Source organism: Rhipicephalus sanguineus, chromosome 1 (genome assembly GCF_013339695.2).
Source record: "Rhipicephalus sanguineus isolate Rsan-2018 chromosome 1, BIME_Rsan_1.4, whole genome shotgun sequence".
Classification (NCBI taxonomy): Eukaryota; Metazoa; Arthropoda; class Arachnida; order Ixodida; family Ixodidae; genus Rhipicephalus; species Rhipicephalus sanguineus.
The window spans coordinates 28263916-28284936 of NC_051176.1; the positions used below are offsets into that span (position 1 = coordinate 28263916).

Below are 21021 nucleotides of genomic sequence, written 5' to 3' on the forward strand. Positions count from 1 at the left end.
ATGTGATCAGGGGTGCTATTCTGGACATTGTCAAATTCCGCCATGTTGTCAAATTCCGCCATGTTGATGATTTGATTGGTCACGCGAGGTCGTTCGCATTGTGGCGCTGCAATGGCGTTACGACACAAGAATCCGCGATGTCGAAACGTGCCAAAAAATAGTTAATTTTTTCCGAAGTAACGCTTCGCCGTACTCTGTCATGTAGAAATAAAGGTTTGGGTGGAACAACGAAACCGAAATATGGTACTGAGCTGTGCCTACGGTCAACTTGCGGTTTATCGAAACTACTGCTCGCTTGACGAAGAGGCGCCATGTCTGCAACACGATTGGACATTGCACTGATGGCGCCCATTGCGTCACAGGACCTCACTTTTTGTAGCGTCAATTTGACGTTGCGTGACGTTGCATCCTGCCAAATTTGCAGCTTAAAATGTGAGAACGACGAAGTGCCCAAAATTGGCCGACATATTGTTGTAAATTGAGTTGCTTGTTCGATGTGCAGCCTCACATACGTATGTGTAGATGTCATTCCGTGAGTTACTTTACAAGCATGTTTTCGGTTAGTAATATCATAAAGTGTTGTACATGAAGCTTGCTTGTTAAAATAGAAGGTTATTGTTTAATTTGGCTTGTTCGAAGTTGCGGTTCTCGCCTCAAGAGAACGCTAGATGAGCGAAGAAAAATGGCGCTGCCCTTTGTTGTGTAGTGGCTGGAGCTGCAGGAAAAAGAATTCCGCGAGTACCGCGATGCTTTTGTGATGACCGATCAATTGTTTCAACTGCGGTGCCGGCTAACGAAGGACACTGTGCGATGGCTGTGCTGGGAGCTTCGCCAGGACCTGGAGAGGCGGCGTACGGACACGAGAACAGCTCCGACCGTTGTTGTTGTTTTTGTTGAGCTACAAGTGCTTTGCGCCCTTCGCTTGTTCGCCACCGGCAGTTACCACGACGCGATCGCAAACAACGAGGACGTGGCGACGAGCTAGTCCTGTGTGGGTCTCACGATTTATGCTGTCATGGAAGCGATCGTCGAGCGCCTCGGCAATGAGTGGATCGCCCTCCCTGCCAAAAGGAAGGCTTTGTCCACACAGATGCAAGATTTGAAGGCTGCAGTTGAGGTGGTCGACGACACGTTCGTGTGCATAAGTGCACCGTATGAAAAGGACGATGGCAACAAGGCTGCTTCCTTTTGCCGCAAGAACTTTTACGCCCTCAGCGTCATGGTGGTGAGAACAAATTTCATCGTATTCAATCTCGCGCATGCTGTTAGTAGAATGCAAAGGAGGAACGTGAAAGACAGCTTTTCGCGACTCTCCAGTATTTTAACGACATTTGCCGTGGCTCCAACTGCAGTGATAGAAAAGAACGCAGTAGTCGCGGTAAACGGAGTTTCCGTCACTATTTAGTTTTGGCAGGGGTGACGTGACACCATAAAAAGTTCATCGAGCTTCATATTTGATCGTGGCAGCTTTTAAGAAAAATAATGCATGAAAGGAAATCAAACGTTCTGATTGCGCTCTAATTTCATAAACAGTGATATGCAGACATGCAGTAACTGCCACATATGAAATGAAAGATACAGCTGTCGAAGCTGCGCTCCGAAAGCAACTCGAGAGAAATAAGTGCGTTGGACCACACAGTTACAGTTGTTCTGCATGTAGCTGGTTGTATTGCTGTTGCCGACTTCCTTCCAATGCAAACAACACTCTGCAGGTATGTGACCAACCCTGCCGATGACTGCCCTCGCACTCGGGGCCCGTGCACGACGCCTTTATGTGGAAGACATCCACCGTGAGCCAGGACTGGGCAGTGGACGCCGTGGCCAGGTTGGCGAATAGCTGCTTGGTATGCAAGCGTGAGAATGCTTGTGTGGTGTCTTATTGTAGCAAAAACATTATTCATGGTAATTTTATTACACGCTGCATGGTTCTTAACTACTCAAGTCTCTTTGTCCAAATTTCTGCCCCGTATGTTATTACTGGTAGCTACCTTGGTCGAACACTATCTACTTTAGTGGCACTCGTGTTCCCTTGAATGAAAATTCTCTCATGCACACATTTGAGAAAACAAGTCATACTGAGACCCGAGGCGGCACACAATAATCCGACTTGCTCTCAGTGTATAATTGCAACTTGTCTTTCTATGGTCATGGGAAAGACTACCAGTGCAATAGAAAGGTCAAGCATGAAATAAACTTTCATGAAGAGATTGTATTATCCTTTATTATAAAGTGGTGAAATAATAAATAGTAAGCATGCGATGATACAGAAAATGCTACACTCTGAGGCTATGTTAAAAAAAAGAATACATCAAATACAACTGCCATAGATGTTGTACATTCATAAATACAATTATGTGTAGAAAGGACAACTTGTATGAAAAATACAAATAAGCAAGCACAGCCATGTGCTATATAGCAATAAAATAAGTCAACTGACAACTCAAAGGTATTTCAGTCATAGTTCATAAAAAGCACTAAAAAACAACTCAAACGGTTGCAAAAGAAACCTGCTGTCACGTTTCATTGACGGCCTAAGCACACAAAAAAAACTAAGGGAAACCAAGCCTTGAGTGCGCTGACAGTCTGCAGCCGCACATCAGTCCCATGCAATCAAAAGAAAGCACAACACCCTTACCACCAAAGAAGATGCGCCTTCTGTCACTCGCCCCTTCTTCTCTATGAAAGAAGTTAAGGGCTGCAGTTCAGTAGCTTCGTTGTCATTCCTCCTGACGAAGGAATTGAGTTGATAAAGCCATTTTTTCGTTGGAGCATTTCAAAAGGCGTAATTATGTAACCTAACCAGACAAGCAATTCTGTGAATATGTCTAGCTGTAAAAAAAAGGAAAGCAGTGCATATCAGTGACACGATGTCTTCGAATAAGTTAAAAGAAGTGAGAAAGGAATAGTAGATATTCATGTATACATTCATATTATGCTAATTGGAACACTGACCTGCACAGGTGATAGTGCATACTCGCTTCAACCTTGGCTGCTTAACCCCATCCCTGGAGCACATCCTGCAGAATCCTCTGCTGCCCGATTCCACCGCACCCACTCTTCACTGCGGTGCGTCGTATAACTGTGCACTGGAGTCCTCAAGGCCCACTTTCGGTGCTTGCAGAGGTACAGAACACTGTACTATGGCCCACTCTTCACGTCGAAGATCATCGCAGTTTGTGTCGTGCTTCACAGCCTCGGTGTTTGGCAGCAGCTGCCTGAGCCAGACGACATCCCTTGCACTGAAGAACTCGAATGAGAATATGCGGACCTTTATAAGAAGCTCTTGCTGTTTCTCATGACAAAGTAGCCACTTGCATTGTATTCGATCCTATACCTATCCCCTGTACTTGTGTTCTTGCAGGAATTGTATTCTGACAAAAGCTTCATTGCGTTCGTTCATTGAGAGCATGCTAATTGTACCAAGCAGTTAGGCAAAAGCATGCTCAGCTTCTGCCGCAAATCATAGCAGGACTAGTTTGTTGAGACCATAGTGACTCTGTAAACAGCCTGTGTTATTTTTCAGCAGTGCATGCAACATTGAATGCCATTCCAGAGCATTGTTTTCAGCACTTTATTCACAATGCGAACCCATGTGATGACTGTACGAGTCTTGCAGGTGTGTACAAAAGCTCTATTCATGTAGTAGCCACTCGTACATGCAAGAGCACAAGCTTGCTGTGGTTGGTAATTTATGTAAACGCTTATAGGCACAAAACGAACCAGTACCGAAAGGGGCAACGTGGGCACAGCACTGTGTAGCTACTTTCTGTCCTGGTTTCTCTGGTGGACTATAAAAGTTTACATGCAAGAGTAATACATGATATTTCAGAATGTATTGTGAGTCAATTGATCTTCTTCTGTCAATTCATCATTGTGAGTCAATTCATCATCCTTGCAATAATAAAAAGCAGTCAAGTTGTCTCATTGCTTACATCATTGTCTTATCATTCACTGCTGCCAACAACAACAAAGGATGCCTCTAATATTGTACCAGCCAGTTTTGAAACCAGCACATCTGTATAAATGACATCTCTTTGAATGCAGTTTGTGCACTTCTTAGTGCTGCCAGTCCAATCTAACATCAACGGCATGAAATACTACAATTACTCTTCTTTATCTGTGGCCATTATGCACTTCTTATCCGTATGTTGTAAGCAACGTGGAAGTACCTTCCACAGTTAACACCTTCGGAGGTGCATCACTTCTGTGGATTGAGATTCGCCTAGACTTTATCTTTCAGATTCAACTGATCGCGCGTAACGTGAGGTCCTGAAACTTAACTCTTATTGCTTCTGCTTATGTATATTTACATGATTGTAACTTTTACTTACAGTAGTCCTTACACATCCTCAGCAAAACATATAGCACCATCTTAATGATCACGACAGTTCAGGAAGATACTTCGCGCATCGGAGACGATATAGAGCGAGAGAAATAGATGAAAAGGAAACGCAGGGAGGTTAACCTGGCGCGAGTGACCGGTTTGCTACCCTGCACAGGGGTGGGGATATAGGGGTCGGAAAGAGGACAGAGAGAGAGTGAGATAAAATGAAAACGAAAAAAAAAAACGCACACATCCACACACACGCAAGACGTTCCAGTCAGAGCCGTTCTGAGAGACCCGTTGAACGCAGAAAGCGCAGTAGCGCTTGCACAGCCTTTTTCTGTGACGTTTGGTCCGGTCGATGGCGCAGGATTCTTTCTTCCGACAGAGTGAGGTCGTCCAACTTATCGAGCGCGTTGCAAAGTGACTGTCTCTGTGAAGAGTACTGTGGGCAGTCGATATAAATAACTCAGCTGGCTGTTGGGCTAGTTGGCACATTACTTAAGATAAACTAGACGCGGAACAGCCACCGCAACAAAAAAGACAGAAGGAACAGAAGGATTCTTTCTTCCGACAGAGTGAGGTCGTCCAACTTATCGAGCGCGTTGCAAAGTGACTGTCTCTGTGAAGAGTACTGTGGGCAGTCGATATAAATAACTCAGCTGGCTGTTGGGCTAGTTGGCACATTACTTAAGATAAACTAGACGCGGAACAGCCACCGCAACAAAAAAGACAGAAGGAACAGAAGGGGCATTATTAATACTTGCAATGCTGTGCAGCTCTTTATCTCTATACTATCGGCAGCGCTTCTGGACGCCGCGGGCCCTGGGAACGAAGGGCCACCGCAGCCCAAGACGGGGTCGACGCGCATACTTGTAACGATGCCGGCGTCGTCCACCGAAACGTGCGTCGCCAAATCGAACGGCCCTCCGCCTGTTCTCCTGCAATAAGCATGTGCATAGCTGAAACGTCAACACCACCCGAGTGAAACGCAAGCCTACTTGACTGCGCCGTCATTCCGCGCCTCGAGCTCGAGCTGCCGCCACTCCGGCGGCGGCCTGCTGCTGGGGCCCAGGCGGTAAAGGCGCTCTGTCATCGTCTGTCACGGCTCCCATCGTACCTCCGGTAGTAAGTCGCAAACCACCCTCCCCATACGGCGACGATCGGTAAAAAAATGCAACATCGCGGCCCACTGTTCGCGATCTGCCGACATAACCATATCCTCATGTTGAACACTTACACAAAACAACCAGCGAAATAACGACGACGGCAATGTCGACGCTGGCTTGGCTGGCTCGCTTATTGGCTAAAAAAGTTACTATGGCTTTGTCGCTCATCTCCAAATATGGCGCTAAATTGCAGACGTTATCGTCTGCTTCACAACTTTAAAACTAAACGCTTCACTTTGCTTTTATTTTTTTGTTGTTGCATTAACAATTTCATATACAAAATACTATTTAATTGCACGTTTCTTTTGCATCTTATGTCCCCTTCACGTCACGTTTTGCAAGCATTTCATGCGTTTGCGTCATCATTGTGTACACGTCACGCCTACGTCAAATTTGACAGAAAATGGCGGAAGTCCAGAATAGCACCCCAGCTGTGGGAACAGAAGTTGCTGAAGGATACGGTCGACCGGAGATGAGCAGGACTGACAATAAGTAGTTCCTGCCCCAGTGAGCGCATGTTTGGGGGTTATAAGGTGCCATCTGTGACGACCAACATCGAACTGTCCACTGAGTCACAATTCAGGTAGTTTACGAGTCCTCATAGGGACGCGTTACGCCGTTGCTCGTGACCCATGTTGCTGAAAGGAGAGAGCGAGAAAATACAGGCAGACGCGTGCCGGAAAATGTTGAGCAACGAGATAGACAGTCGGCGAGATAATCAGCCGGACTTGTAAGCCATGTCAATTCCTAGAGGTGGAGAGCCCAACAAGCCAGGCGTGCTTCTGGATCCATGAGTATTTGTAAGCCAGCATAGAGCGTGGTCGTCGGTGGCAACGGTGAAAGGCCCGCCCTATAAATAGTACGGACGGAATTTAAACGGCATAACTCCGAACTGGTAGGGACTGTCAGGCGTACCAAAAGCCGCATTTTCACGGTCGAAGTCGTCAATTTGCCAGCAACCAGAGCGTTGTTATATCGAAGAAAAATAAGTCGCGCCGTGAAGGCAGTCCGGAGCATCACCAATGCTTGGAAGCGGGGAGACATGGAGGCTCTGTTGACGTGTCGATAGTCTACAGGTCTTTCTTTCAACTAGGACCACACGGGAAGCCCACGGACTCGAAGGAGGCTCAATGTTACCTTTTCTGAGCATCCTGTAGGCCTCATGTTGAATAGCTTTGCGCTCTGATGAAGACACGCGGAAGGACGCCTGTGGATCGGAGCGGCGTCGCCGGTACCTATGCGATGTTTGACTTGCGAGGTTTGACCTAAGGGCCTGCCGTCAGTCTAATATGTCAGAGTAGGCGCTAAAGAGACCACGGAGGTCTTCGACTTGTGAGGGTAAAAGATCTGAGGCAATCGTCTTCGTTATATTGCTGTGCACTGCTGACGATGTGGCTGCGTCGGCACGATGTGGGGCAGAAGAGGAAAAACAGTGAGGTCATCCTCGCCTTGTGCATATTGTCTGCAGCTCTTAACATGGGATATGGAAAGAAAGTGAAAGCATGAATAACGATGAGAAAGTGGCTACGTATGTATACATCACATGACTACGCATCTACAGATCGCTCGTCCATTGACTTGCCAATATTACTTGCTTATTGGCTTTCGACCCCCCCCCCCTCACCCCCAATTTTTACATTCTTTATGCATACAATACACGCAGTACTCAAAATGGTGAGCTGGGCTAGTTCAAATACTAATGTTTCATGCCTTTTCAGCACTTAAGAAAACTGAAAACAAAAAAAGAAAACACGGAGACACAGAAAGACAAAGGAACTCACTGTTCTTTTGTCTTCCTGTGCTTCCGAGTTTTTTCTATTTCCCTTAAGCGCTGGAAATGCACTAAATATACACGCAGACATGTAAACACACGAACCAACATATAGAGGAATAGGACCCACACATCCTAAATAGCGGCCACGAGCATAGTGCCCGCGTCAGCATGGCTCATTTTCGCAACGTGTGTATTGGAGAGTTTTTGTTTAGCGCGCGCAAACCTGTATGTACGCAACGGCCAGCGCGCTGCGTACGTTAGAGTTGAGGCTGTCTCCTACATTTTTAGTTTACCGTACGCAACAACCGAAACGTGGACTGCGTCTACGGCGTCAGCGCCTTCTTCTCGGCGTGTTTTTCTGCGCCATCTAGTGGCTAAGAAATAACTACAATATCCGATCATAGTTGACACAAGTCAAGGCATGAGGCTAGGCAAGATCTTACGATGGCGCAAATTTTGTTGCGGTGATCTGTGGTGAACGGTGACGGTTGGTACGACTTCTACGAGCCGAGCAGCAGCGAGGGAGGAAAAATGCCTTCCAGCATCCTTTCGAATCAGCGCCTTTTGGCCACTATTTCATGGGAAGAGATAGACGATTTGATGCTCACAAACCGAGAGCGGTGGCTTTCGAAGGGCGACTGCAGTCTCGACGACATCGAATATCTGCTACATCTTTGCAGCGATCATTGTCCACTGCACTGGGTCCGCGAACGGATTCAAGCTACTCACGTAGGCAAGGAGCTCCAAATCGAGGGCAATTCCGAAATGGACGCGGGATTTATTCGCTGCCATGACCGCCATGCCGCTTGTGCTGCTGTCGGACGCAGCCATTTTGTTTGTCTCGACCGGTCGAGATCTCGCGAGAGAAGCGCTCGTAAGGTACGCAACGGCCGTAGCGGGCGCAACGTAAGCGCCGAGATCTAGGGTGCGCATCTCTAGCGTGCTCAAACGCGCGCATCTCTCTTAGGTTCAGCGCATGCGCAGTCTTGCTCTCTCTCACCCGTTGCGTGCGCAAGGCCGTTGCGCGCGCTAAACTAAAACTCTCTATTTTCTTTTTCTTTTTGTTCATTCCGTGCGTATTTTCTACTACGTGCAGCCTTGGCCAGCCTCGCTACTTACCTGTGCTGTGACGTATCACCCAACACCTATCGGTTATCTAGGAATCAACCTTTTACCGCTTTTACCAAGCTTTCACCGGCAGACAGCGACTTTAACAATTGGCCCTGTCAACTACGGTGATATTCAACGATTGCCTTTCAGACTCGTTCCTCTGCTGGACAAGGACTACCACAGTGATAAATTAATTAGTGCCTACACAAACTTTATTCAGCCTCAGAGATCTCTGAACATCGTTTTGCTGTAACAGGCACAGAAGAGCACCTGCGGAAACAGCGTATTTTCTACTTCGTTCTGGCACTGCCTCGTCCCACTATTGACACGTGCTGTGCTTATCGCCGAAATCAACAGATCGACCTTCCGGTCAGCCTTTGCCGCTGGACAGCGACTGTTCAAACGGGTCATGGTTTCCATCAACGATTGTCTTCGAGACACATCCCCCGAATGAACCAGGACAGCCACAGCGGTGAATCAAGCACGATTGAACCAGCCTAGGAATACTCGGAACTTCGTATCGCTTCAATGGAAGAGCGCCTGCGGCAACGAGGGTCATTTGTACGCCTTTTTGACACCGTGTAGGTCAGTAATACGTGCTATTCTCTATTCGTTCTGGCAAGAGACATCTGTTGCTACCCTGCGCTCTGATGATCATGTTCATGTACAGTACTCGCGGATTGAAAAGTTCAGAGCTACACTCTAAGAAAAAAAAAACGAGTCAAAAAAGGGTCACGGCACCGTGACTTCCTTCGGGTATCCATTTGACCCATTTTGGAAGGAAGCAACAGAAAAAAAAGAGAGTTAGCATTTTTGCAGGAGTCACGGGACTCTCGTGAAGCACGTTTCGGTTGGCTTCCGCGATGAAGGCGCCGCCGTATAGGACGTATATATCGCGCGTTTGCTTTTGGCGCCGTCGTGGTGCCATGCCAGGCCTCGCCGACGGAGCCGGGCTGGCGCGGCGCCTCCGCCTCCTCTCTTAATCTACTCGGTCTTCTGGAATGCGTTGCGTTGGTTGCGCGGGTTGCGTCAGTTGCCTGTCTTGTAGTTTTGTGTTCGAGCGAACATGCGCATCTTCGGTGGCGGTGACGCTAAGCTCCGTGCTCGAAGTGACGCTTGGAGAGTGGAATAGTCACGATGCTGCGGACACGGACAACATGCGCCTGTTAACGGTGAGTGAACTGCTTTTGTAGGTACTAATTATACAGCTTTTGCTGGGCGTCTGCAGCATCTCTGCGGATGTAGGCTGCCAGCCATTTCCAACAGCAGCCTGCGTCCGCGGGGCTGTTGCGGATGCCCAACTAAATCTGTCACTTAACGAGTTGACACCGTTATGCGCGTTACTGTACAGGCTCCCATAAAATGAGCGATGCAAACAATTATCACGGGTCATTGTTTGCTGATCGCACATTGTGTCTGCACTGCTGAAGGTGCAAGATGTCCTTTTGAGATGTGCTGTAGTCTACTTCATATTGACATTTCCATGGACACTGAGTGTGCAGCATGCTTCCGCGCGTGGGAACGTGGAAAAAGAGGCCTGTCTACAGAACACTTAGACGCGCTTGTAATGGTTTTTGTTGGCTTACAGACGGTCGTTTAAGATGCAGATATATAAGATGTTTCCAGCGCGTACGCGGTAGTCACTTAAGTTGGAAACGCCTCGCCGATAAGGTGAAAAGCTCGACACTTGCGACGGCGCGCGTTGTTGCGGCCACCGCTGTGCACTCTTTACCCTCGTTTCTGTTTGCTGTTTGTGTGGTGTGCCTACATCTGCGATGGCGTTTGACGTTATAAAAGAATCGAGTGAGTGTAGGTGACTGTGGCAGCTACCTGCGGTAATTCCAGCATATGACGTCTGATCTCGACGTAGACGGCGTCCCCGCGTGCTGCGTGTCGTTCGGGCGCTCGTACTCGCGTGTTTATCTGAGTATCTAAGGATGGGTTACGTTTGTGAAATAGGCGTTCAGTAACCGCGCACGATGTGCCCCTGACAGCCCGAGGATGCTTGGGTGTTGGAATATGCCTGCGCAAAGCCGGGTTTATTCTGAAAGCAAATTTTGAAACAATTTCTTAGAAAAAAAGTGCTTTCATTCGTGCATAGCCAGTGATTATTGCGAAACGATGTTCCCGCCTTCTTTTACGTGGAAATTTGCTTTCGTTGCGGAATTTTTTAAAACGAAACACACGTATCAGATGTGTGTACAGTAACGGTGTGCTGAACAAAGGGTGGTTTTAAATACAAATAATCACTGTGTGTGTGTGTGTGTGTGTGTGTGTGTGTGTTGGTTGTTCCCAGAATCCCGGATCGCTTCTCACGTCTCTTCACTCCAGTTGACAGCCACACTCGGGGAAACGAAGGTGCCGCTCTGGTCTGGCGCCTCACCGCTCGTGATGGGAAAATCAAGAGCGGCGTTCGCCCTGTCAACGAGGCAGTTGGTCCTACATTTCCTTTGGTTGGACAACACGACGTAGGAAAATGGGTTAGTGGCACCCACGCAAAGGAGCCTAAACCAATTTCGTCTGTTGTTTAAAAGAGGCTCACATCATATTGTGCTGCAAGTTTGTCGCCAAGTGACGCGTTACAACAGCTAGTATTTGCAAGTTGTGTTTTACACGATAACGACAAAAGACTTGGTTCCTTACCATGCCTGTTGGCATTTGTTGTTTTGTTGTGAGCTTTCATTATGCCTGTGTAAATCACTTATTTTGTAGGTTTTGCAAACTCTTACTGCAGTTCCGTTTTGTCATCAGTATATCACGTTATGCTTTTCAGATAGTGTTTCATGGTTGCTCACGCTGAACAGGAGCGACAACATAGCAAGTCGCAAGTCTGATGCCTCCAACCATCACCACTTTTTGATTTATTCATAATCATAAGGAATAAATATGGAAACAGGATGCCGATTTCTGCAGTTTATTTTGCACCATATGACACCACGCATATCACTGTCACACATTTTAGTTGGCTGTACTCATACAAGCATGTAAATAAGGAATACCTCAGCGGCTTAATTGGAAATCACAGACGATCTTTTCGCGCTTTCTAGATTACTCTGCTGGAAAAGTTGTGTTGTTTTGACTAGTATCATTAAATAATGCTAAAATTGAACTATTCTGTTTTTGCAGTCGCTGGGCACAGAGGCTGCAAAAAAATCAATACTTCACTATTTCCAACAGTAGTCGCGCAAAAGTAGAGAATGGGTCAATTGAGTAATTGAGTAATAGTTGAGGAGTCGCTTGACGCTTCGGTATGTGTCATTTGACCCCCGTAGTAGTGTTACCGGCAACAGTCGTCTGACTCCCTCATATGTGGTAATGTGATCCTTCGGATAAGAGTCCTTCCACTCTTCCTAGAGGGTCAGGGTACTCTCCTAGAGCGCGCCGACTCTGACCCACCAAGAGAGTCACCGTGACTTTTTAAATAGAGTCGTATACGTGGCAAGTCTGAACTCTCCGAAAAGAGTCACCTACACTCTTTTTAGAGTGTATAAGTAGCGCTCATACTTCAGTCGGGGGGTCATATCGGCGTAATTTCGTCTCGACCGCGTAGCCAACATTACCTTCAGAGACCAGATTCTACAGCGGCATGAAGCGGTTATCTCAATCAATTGCGCACACCAGTCGTTATACTAAAAAATGGCGTCGTGTTTGAATCCATGAGTACTGTACTTTGCAAACTGTTGTGCTGTGGGGACAGTGATAGCAATCCGGGCCCTGATGAGCGACAAAATGCTAATGATGCTAAAGGAACTAAATGCTGGGAAGAGAGGGTGGACACAGGGCCAAGCGGAAATTGCGTCGAATAACGCAACAGCACAGAAATCGTACGTACAAAAGTACATGACTATGAACGGACATATATTGAAAGCTGAGGCTCAGGCATGGCAAAAATGGCCACATTGAGGAAAGGCTCATTCTTGCGCCATAGGTAGTGAAACATATGAACTAAAATAGAGGGGTTATATTTTCGTACTTGGACACCGCAGAAAGAGCTTGTCACGATAACTTCATCTTTGATGTCGTCCCGTAGATCAAGTAATCACTAATACAAATGTAGTAAAAAACTGCAAGCCTAGTAACAAAGCATATCAACCTGAATCTAACCAAAGAATCCATGCGTGAGTGCCGATTGAATGGTGGCTGCCCCGAAAACAGATACGGGCCCGTAATTGTCGAGTTTCGCGGTTTTATTTCTGCGCAGTACGGCCTTCAAAGCTTAACTGATTTGGTACGTTGGGCTTGTTGGTGATTTGTCATAACTGCAAATGGGGTAGTGCATCCAAGGCCGCACCAAGCGAGCGTTGAAACAAGAACGCAGCGCCTACTTTCAACATTGTTGAAAGATCCAACCTGAAAGATCCAACCTGCTATAAAGCGTTTCGCACGAACCAGCACTCTAGAGCACGTCGAATCCATGGCTACTTTCTGTGTACGTTGAACTTCTAATGTGGCGACTTAATAGTAGGGATGTGCGAATAGTGAATTTTAGAACCGAATCGAAAACGAATCGAATAGTGATGACACCTAATCGAATACGAACACAAGCAGAATACTGTTCGAATAGTTTTCGAATAGTAAGACAACCGTTTTCAAAGCAGCCCTAGACTGGTAAGGTAACAATTTTTAAAACAGCCCAAGAATTCCACATTTTATTTGAATCAAATATTCACAAGCTTTAACAACGGAACAATACGATTACTTTGAACAAAAAAATACCACAATTACTTATACTGAGGCAAGCTTGTATGCAGCAGCAACTAGAGCTGTGGAAATGTTTTAAAAGTGCTGGTCCAAATATAGCAGTGACTAAAGTAATCAATAATGTTACGAACAGCGCAAAAAAGGACGAAGGACCAGGAAGAAACACAGACAAGCGCTGACTTACAACTGAAGTTTATTTCCGAAACGAGACAGAATATAAGGAAACGGCACGTGGACAAAAAAGATTGCAAAGCACTTATTTGCAAAAAAACCAAAACAGTGTTATCAGCCCACATCACTTGCGGTGGTCATGCGCACGGGCCCTGTACCGAACTTCTTTTTCCATCAAGGCAATGGACGGAACACTCACGCACTTATCGCCAAGTTTCGCGATTTCTGCAGCCTCAATTATTTCCCGCGTTAATTGAGAATCAATCAAGGTAGGACTTTGAAATAAAATTGTTACGTAAATATTAAGCGAGTTTTATCAGTTAGCATTACGATGAATGTCATGGTAGTGCATTGATGTCATATTATGTCATGTGATGCAGTGGATCGATTGTACTGTCGCTTCGGCTACATTGGCATTTTAAATAAAAACACCTTCATCTTGTGACCAACGTTGCGTCGATAGTCCCGTAAGTATATGGGCTGCATGCGCCTAGGTTTTTCGGTGATGAAAACAACAAAAAGTTACCCCTCGCTGTTCCAACGTCTCGTTTATTCGAGTATTTTTGTCGTTGCTGATTATTCGAAAAACATTCTGTATTTCGAATATGTACGATTCGATTCGAGCACCAAATCGAATAGAACGCTGTTAAATTCGTTATTCAAAATTTTCGAATATTCGCACACCCCCACTTACGAGCCATTTTTCTTCTTATTTGCGCATAAGATACATTGTTCCCAAACTTTTCTATCGTGTCAGCTGATTCGCGCACATCCTCACCTCGCCAGCAGGGTGGTATGCATCGAGCCACCACAACGCAACGTGCGTCAAAGGCGCAGCGACCAAATTGCGCGCATGTTGGCAAACGCGCCGCTTTTGCCTGTCATCTGTGCAAGGCTGTGCGCAAGTGTCTAATGCCGATGCACCGCGCGTGTTCTCGCGTGAACCCGCAACAAGATGAACTGTTCACCTTCTAACAGATCACACAATACTTGAAATTGGAATGATGTTATGTTAACTCTGCTAATAATTTTTGGTCTGCGGCTTCAACAAAGAGCTGCCTGAACGTTTAATGTTCCTACTTCCCTGCTGTCTGGAATGTGTGAAAATTACTCTGTCTCTAGTATAAAAAAATTTGCAGTGGCTTAGCTCGGCTATGCCGGCATATACGTAGGGTTAGCAAAGGTTCAGGTGATTATTCTTAGCTTTCCAGATTGTCTAGGATTATTAACCTTCTTCTGTTCATTCTTCGTACGCTGAACCGCTAATTGCCACGCAACTACTTCGGGATCCGATGAGATAAGCTTCTCGGCTCTTCTGCGCCGTCGAGCAGCATTTGCGCTCTCCTTCTCCGTGGCGTTACCCCCCTGCAAACGCCAGTCAGAGGCGCTATCAAGCTGACCCAGCGCAGTGTCAGACGGTGACTGCACAGCGAAGGCGAATAGCTGCGCGCGCGCCGGCGCCACTGTGTCTATGGCTACGACGTCACTCCTCTCGAATGCGACGCAGACCAGCAGTGGCGAGCCGCGCGCGGCGGTGGCGGAGTCTGCGCGCGCGCCGGCGCCAGCGTGTCTGCCGCGCCTACGACGCCACTCCTCCCGAATGCGCAGACCAGCAGCGGCGAGCCGCGCGCGGCGGTGTTGGAGAGCGCGTGAGATGCCAGCTCCGGTGACCCAGCTGTGTGACATCACTGATCCTCGCGCATGCGCCGCACGGCTCATGACCCTCCACGCGGGTCATGAGCCGCGTGGAGGGTCATGAGCCGTGCGGCTCCGGCTAGGCTCCGGCGAGGCAAGTGTAGCTAACGCTACAAAACTCTACCTACTGTACATAAACCAGGACTGGGCAAAGATACCTTGAAATTGTATCGCGATACAAGATACTCAGGCAAGAAGTATTTGAGATACAGATACAAGATGCTACCGCAATAAATGTATCCGATACGATACTTGACAATTGTATCTCAAGATACTTCGATACATTAGCTAATTTGTTATTATAGATCCATATAGTGTAGCCGCAAACGCGTATGCACAAAAATGTCTGCTTGAAAATTTCTAACTGTGACCAATTTGGTTCATTTGATGAAATGTCTGTTAGTATCTGAAAAGTTTTGTCCTTCTTGCTCAAAGTACCTTAGTTCCATTCATAAACAACTTATTGTGGTTGCTTTAGCTGCTTAATATGACAGCTCTTTATATCCTTTGCTTGCGGCGGTTTTTGCTTGTCAGTTCCGTAAATGATAGGAGTCACTGCTCAGCTTGCCGTCCAGCTAGCGGGTTGCCATCTGATCAAGAACTTCACTAAGAAGCCTTCGCACGATGGTGCGAATACCGACGTGGAGTTTAACCTTGTGCGTCAAAAGACCGTTTATGCAATAACGGATCTCCAGACAAGTGCATCAGCAACAAAGCTGGTAATAATATTTTTTGTGACGCATCGTGTGTACGTAGAGGACATAAAACTGCAATGACTTTGCATATTCTTCTTATCTACTGGCGTAAAGCAAGATGTACTCACTAATGTGCAATGTTTTAATAATCTTTCTTCAACGAGAGAATATGTGCAACCCAGAAACGTCTCAGACGTATTGTATAGTGACGTGGTAGTGACGGTGAAGAAGGCGGCACTCAACTGGTAGAGACGGCACTAAGTACAGTGATAGCGGCGATCACTGCCGTCGGCCGTCGGTAGTCTGATCATCGGCGGAACGCGTCCTCTTTTATATATCAGTGATCCAACCTTCCAGCGATATCGCTGGTGCTCACGTAAACTCTCGAAAAAACTAGACTACTTGCGTCCTGCGTGTAGTCTTAACAGGACAATCTCAAAACATTCATGGAGCATCCTAAATATTGGGGCGCGGCTTGCGACGAGCGGTGCTAACATTTTTTTGCGGGTTAGACCCTACAACACCAAAATAAAGAAATTAGAGCACGTGGCAGTATCGTTACACAAAGGGTCGCAGGACACCGCCGCTGTTCACGTTATTGCCACTTATAGCTCCGGTTACCTGGCGATTACAAATAGTATAAAAAATGGGGAGGCCTAAAAAAGGAAAACAAATATAAGTAAAATATTAAGGCGGTTCGGTATCAAACATTCACAGTGAATAAATATAGAAACCCGATACAGGCGGCACCCCTAATAGCTATGATGTTTAAGCATGAAGTATCGTCAACTTACGTGTTAAGCTAAGAAAATAGAAAATTCAGTGCCTATGCCAAATTGCCTGAAACGGCTCGTTCGGACGCTCATGAGAACAATTGTGCATTTGGTACAACAATGTTTCTCGAATTCCCGTCCTAACATCTTTAACATGGCTCCTAATAATTTCCATGATCATACTGCAAACTGAATTTCGATATTTAAATGAACGGTAAGTAGATTGCTTGGACACTCCAGGCACACCCACATAATTATATATTTGTTTTCAAAATCGCCTTGGCAGGACAGTAAACTCAAGTGAAACATAAATGTGTAAACAGTAGCAGAAATAACGCAGACAGCTAAAACTGTCAGCGTTATTTCTACGAATGGGGAGCGCACTGTATTTCTACTCCCGGCGCTATTTCTACGCAGAAAAGCGTAGAGGGAATACATGTATTCTTTTTGCGATTCCCTTGACCCCTTCCCTCATTATTTCTTCATGCAAAATAGGCATACTTTATGTGGTTTTTCATTGAACACGAACCGACTAGCCCAGCAACGTGTACTTCTAGTTAAAAGTAACGATAAAGTAGAGAGCTTATTTTGGCAGCACGTTACAAAACACATATTACAGTTCCATAATATTTAAATCAGCACAAATTACAGGACAAAAGGACGAGAAGTTGACACAACGAATACAACGAAAACACGAATAACATTTTGTGTTGAACACATTCCGTGCGTGTTTAAAACTAGGGTGGGTAAGCGTTCGTTGTGTCAAATTCTTGTCCTCTTATCCTGTAATTTGCGCTGCTTTAAATATTATGGAACCTTACAAACTATTCCAGCTGTCGACCTTGCTACAATATTACAGTTACCGGACCGGAAACACAGTACAGAGACCTAGGTAATGTGTGGGATGCAAAAGGTCAGCTAAGAAAGCACTTGTGCTCACAATGAAATTTGATTTGAAAAATTCTTTGAATACAGATGATAGGAAGAAAAAGATACGGTACGCCAAGGCATCTTCTGTTATGTAAACGCTTACTGTATTATATCTAGCATCAGTACCGGTGGTGTTATAGTTCTTAGAATCTTATTTGCACATAAGTCAATGTCACCGCGTGTAAGACAAACTTACATCCACGAGATCCTTCGAATCGCTGATATCTGAATGCTATGAGACGCAAAGCAACTCCATTCTTGCCTGCTTCAGATTTCGGAACGAAACACCATGCAAGATAATCTTCAAAACACACAGGCTCCCTCATGCATCCGCCTAAAATGACTCGAAGGCGAAAGCCAATATCTTCTTTTTCTTATCAGCGGATGTACTGATCCTGCCTCGGCCCCCTCCAAAGGCTTTCTGCACCTAACGTTGTTTTGCACTGCGTCCAGGATCGAAGGCATTGTTAGCTTTCCGCACCTCACCTGGTTTTGCACTGCCTCCGTGAACGGCGCACATGTTAGCAAGCGACGATGCCATGTGATGATGTCACCACGTAACGTCGCGTTTGTGGCGTCATGATGGCGTCATATGGGGACGCCATAACATGATGACGATTTTTGGCAACACTCCTGTTGACGCCGCTGATGTCGACGGTAAATTTTCGCTCTTGATGAGGCACCTAAGGCTAGTAACTACACTACAGCGCCATCAGAATTTGTGCGACCAGCGCCAAACTCATTGTAGTACGCGGCGCAGGACAGTGGCTAGAAGCAAGTGCCATGGAAGTGGCACAACTAAAAAGAAAAAAAAAAGTCGAGAAAACAAAAGGTACGTGGCTGGGCGTAGACGCTCGCGCGCTTGTTTCTCTCGAGACTGTGGGAGCTCTGCCACGTGGCTGCTTCCACAAATAGGGGCGCGCAGAACTCGTCACCTGCCCTCACTCCAGGACTCTAGCGGAGAGATAAAATTATGTCACTGCCCTTAGTTTTACTTAGGTGATTTAGTGACACCAATAGCAGTTTGAGAAGTGGAGTTCAGCCAGCGATAATACTTTGGCACGGGGGTGTTGCGATAGCAGTATCTTTTATCTTAAGATACACGATACATTATTTAATGTATCGAAAATACAGATACTGATACACGTCTTGCGAGACGTATTGCGATAGAGATACAAGATACCGAAAGAGTATCTAAGATAGTATCTAAGATACATGTATCTTCGATACTGCCCAGCACTGACATAAACCATACGCAGGCGCACAGAAATTATGTAAAAAGTTATTAAGAATGAAGGTTAATGGAGAATATCTTAGCAACCTAAGGTTTGCCGACGTACTCTTGAGCAATAATGGCGACGAATTGAAAAAAAAAGATTGAAGAGCTAAATCGAGAAAGCATCAAATTAGGGTTGAAGATGAATATGCAGGAGATAAGATAATACTAGGTGCACGGTCCCGCCAAAGAGCGACAATTCGTGACAGACAACGGGGCCCTTGAATCAGTAGAACAGTATGTCTATAATCTAGGACAAATATCAAAAATGAAGCCTACTCACGTTAAGGAAGTTGACCGAAGAATACACCATCTCCCGCTAAAGGGGACCATGAGGCGATGCGAAGCCGGAGCACTTGCACGGTCGCGTTCCGTTGGCGTTCGTTGGGCATGCTACCGACCTCGCGTCGTGTTGCTACGCGCGTCGTATCTTCCATCTAGCCTGGCCGTTAATTCTCACAGGGCGAGCGGGGAACGCGGTCGACAGGCGGGCGAGAGGGGGGCAGCGTAAGAGAGGAGAGAGAAGGGGAGGGGACGCGCATGCGCTCGAGCTCATCGCGGCGTTGCGCAGGAGAGAATTTCGGCATGTCTAGCCCGCGTTTCAGAGGAAGAGTGGAAAGGGGGAGGAGAGAGGGGGATGGGAGAGGGAAAGTGGAGAGGGTAAGGTGATAGGGTGAGTGGAGAGGAGGTGTGTGGAGAGGGTATGCGCATGCGCAGTAAGGGTGGTCACGCCGCACACCACCACCACCACCACCGGATTGAGCTCCGCCTTAAGATACTTCGCATCTAAAAAATGGGCGTTATGAGATGCACAGGACACACATCGGAACCCCCAGAAGGTGTAGCAACCGAATGAAGAAATTTGGAGGCATTGAATGAACTCGGCTTGCGCATGACAGTTGGAGATCACTGGTAGAGGCTTCCAGTAAGGCCTCCATAACACAAGGCCGATCTGCAACTTGCCTTCGGTTTGAAGACCAAGCTAAGGGAAAAGAATTGTGGTCTCATTTCTGTTTTTGCTTCATTCAAAATATTTTGTTGTTGAATAACAAGAACTTGATTCATAATACCGCTTCTCCTGTATAATTTGACAATGAAACATACGACATGCCTACTTATTGCTATTTTTGAGCTTGAGTTCTAGCTCTTTTTCACATCCACCCAACGGCAAACCAGGTCGCCGTTACTGAACAAACTGCTCAGCGACGCCAGAATCCAGAGGCTCGCGCCGCTGGCGAGCACATGCGGCTGTTCGAGTGGCAGAAGTACAAAGCTATCGCCGCCGCCGCCAAGACATTCATTCATGTCTCTATCGAATCCCTTGCCTCATGATTGCAAAAGAACATATCTTAAACGCGGCGATTAAAGTTTGCATTAAAAGGCATCGTAATGGCCGCTGATATTTTTTAATTCTCCACAAGACCTGCCCGAAAGGAAACTATCTGGGTATGCGAATTCGTTGCCCGAATCACCAGCTTTTGCGTTTCGGAGCGATGGATAACAATAGTTACCGCCACGACCGAGCAACAACTGGGAGCGTAGACCCACATCTCCTTGGAATACAACCCATGCCGCAAATAATAGAACCATACAACATAAACCAAGCAGTAGTAAAAATGGATCGAGTTCTAGCACTCGCTCTCCGAAAAATAATCAGCCTTTGCTCACTCCAAATATGCATTCAGCAGTAACAGCAGCCAGGTGGTGAGAACAATCACTTTTCAACGTTCCTATCCTTTTCCTGTGGCGTAAAAAGAATTACATAGCACCAGTATTGGCATCGCTCCACCCTCTCCGCCATGAACGCTAATTTAATATTAACCAACGCATGGTTTAGTCAAAAAGTGGAAAGCACACAAATCTTCCAGACTGTTTACACTTATGACGTGTATAGCTACGTGCAATGCAGGCAATGTGGCGGCGTATTGATAGCAGCATCTCAAAGAATTTTCTGCTTTCAAGTAGCAGAGGTGTTCGTTCTAGAAATAGTCCGATTAGAAATAACAAGTAAATTATCTATCTATCTATCTATCTATCTATCTATCTATCTATCTATCTATCTATCTATCTATCTATCTATCTATCTATCTATCTATCTATCTATCTATCTATCTATCTATCTATCTATCTATCTATCTATCTATCTATCTATCTATCTATCTATCTATCTGTCTGTCTGTCTGTCTGTCTGTCTGTCTGTCTGTCTATCTATCTGTCTGTCTGTCTGTCTGTCTATCTATCTATCTATCATCTATCTATCTATCTATCTATATATCTATATCTATCTATCTATCTATCTATCTATCTATCTATCTATCTATCTATCTATCTATCATCTATCTATCTATCTATCTATCTATCATCTATCTATCTATCTATCTATCTATCGATCTATCTATCTAT

The 21021-nt window shown here is 46.1% G+C and overlaps 1 long non-coding RNA gene across 1 annotated transcript; it reads left to right on the plus strand.

Moving 5' to 3' along the window:
- Positions 1–1185: 1185 nt before the first annotated feature.
- On the plus strand, positions 1186–3090 carry LOC125757740 (uncharacterized). The gene is made up of 3 exons (XR_007415501.1): positions 1186–1225; positions 1713–1825; positions 2961–3090. It is a non-coding gene; the product is annotated as an uncharacterized LOC125757740 (long non-coding RNA).
- The last annotated feature ends 17931 nt before the right edge of the window (positions 3091–21021 follow it).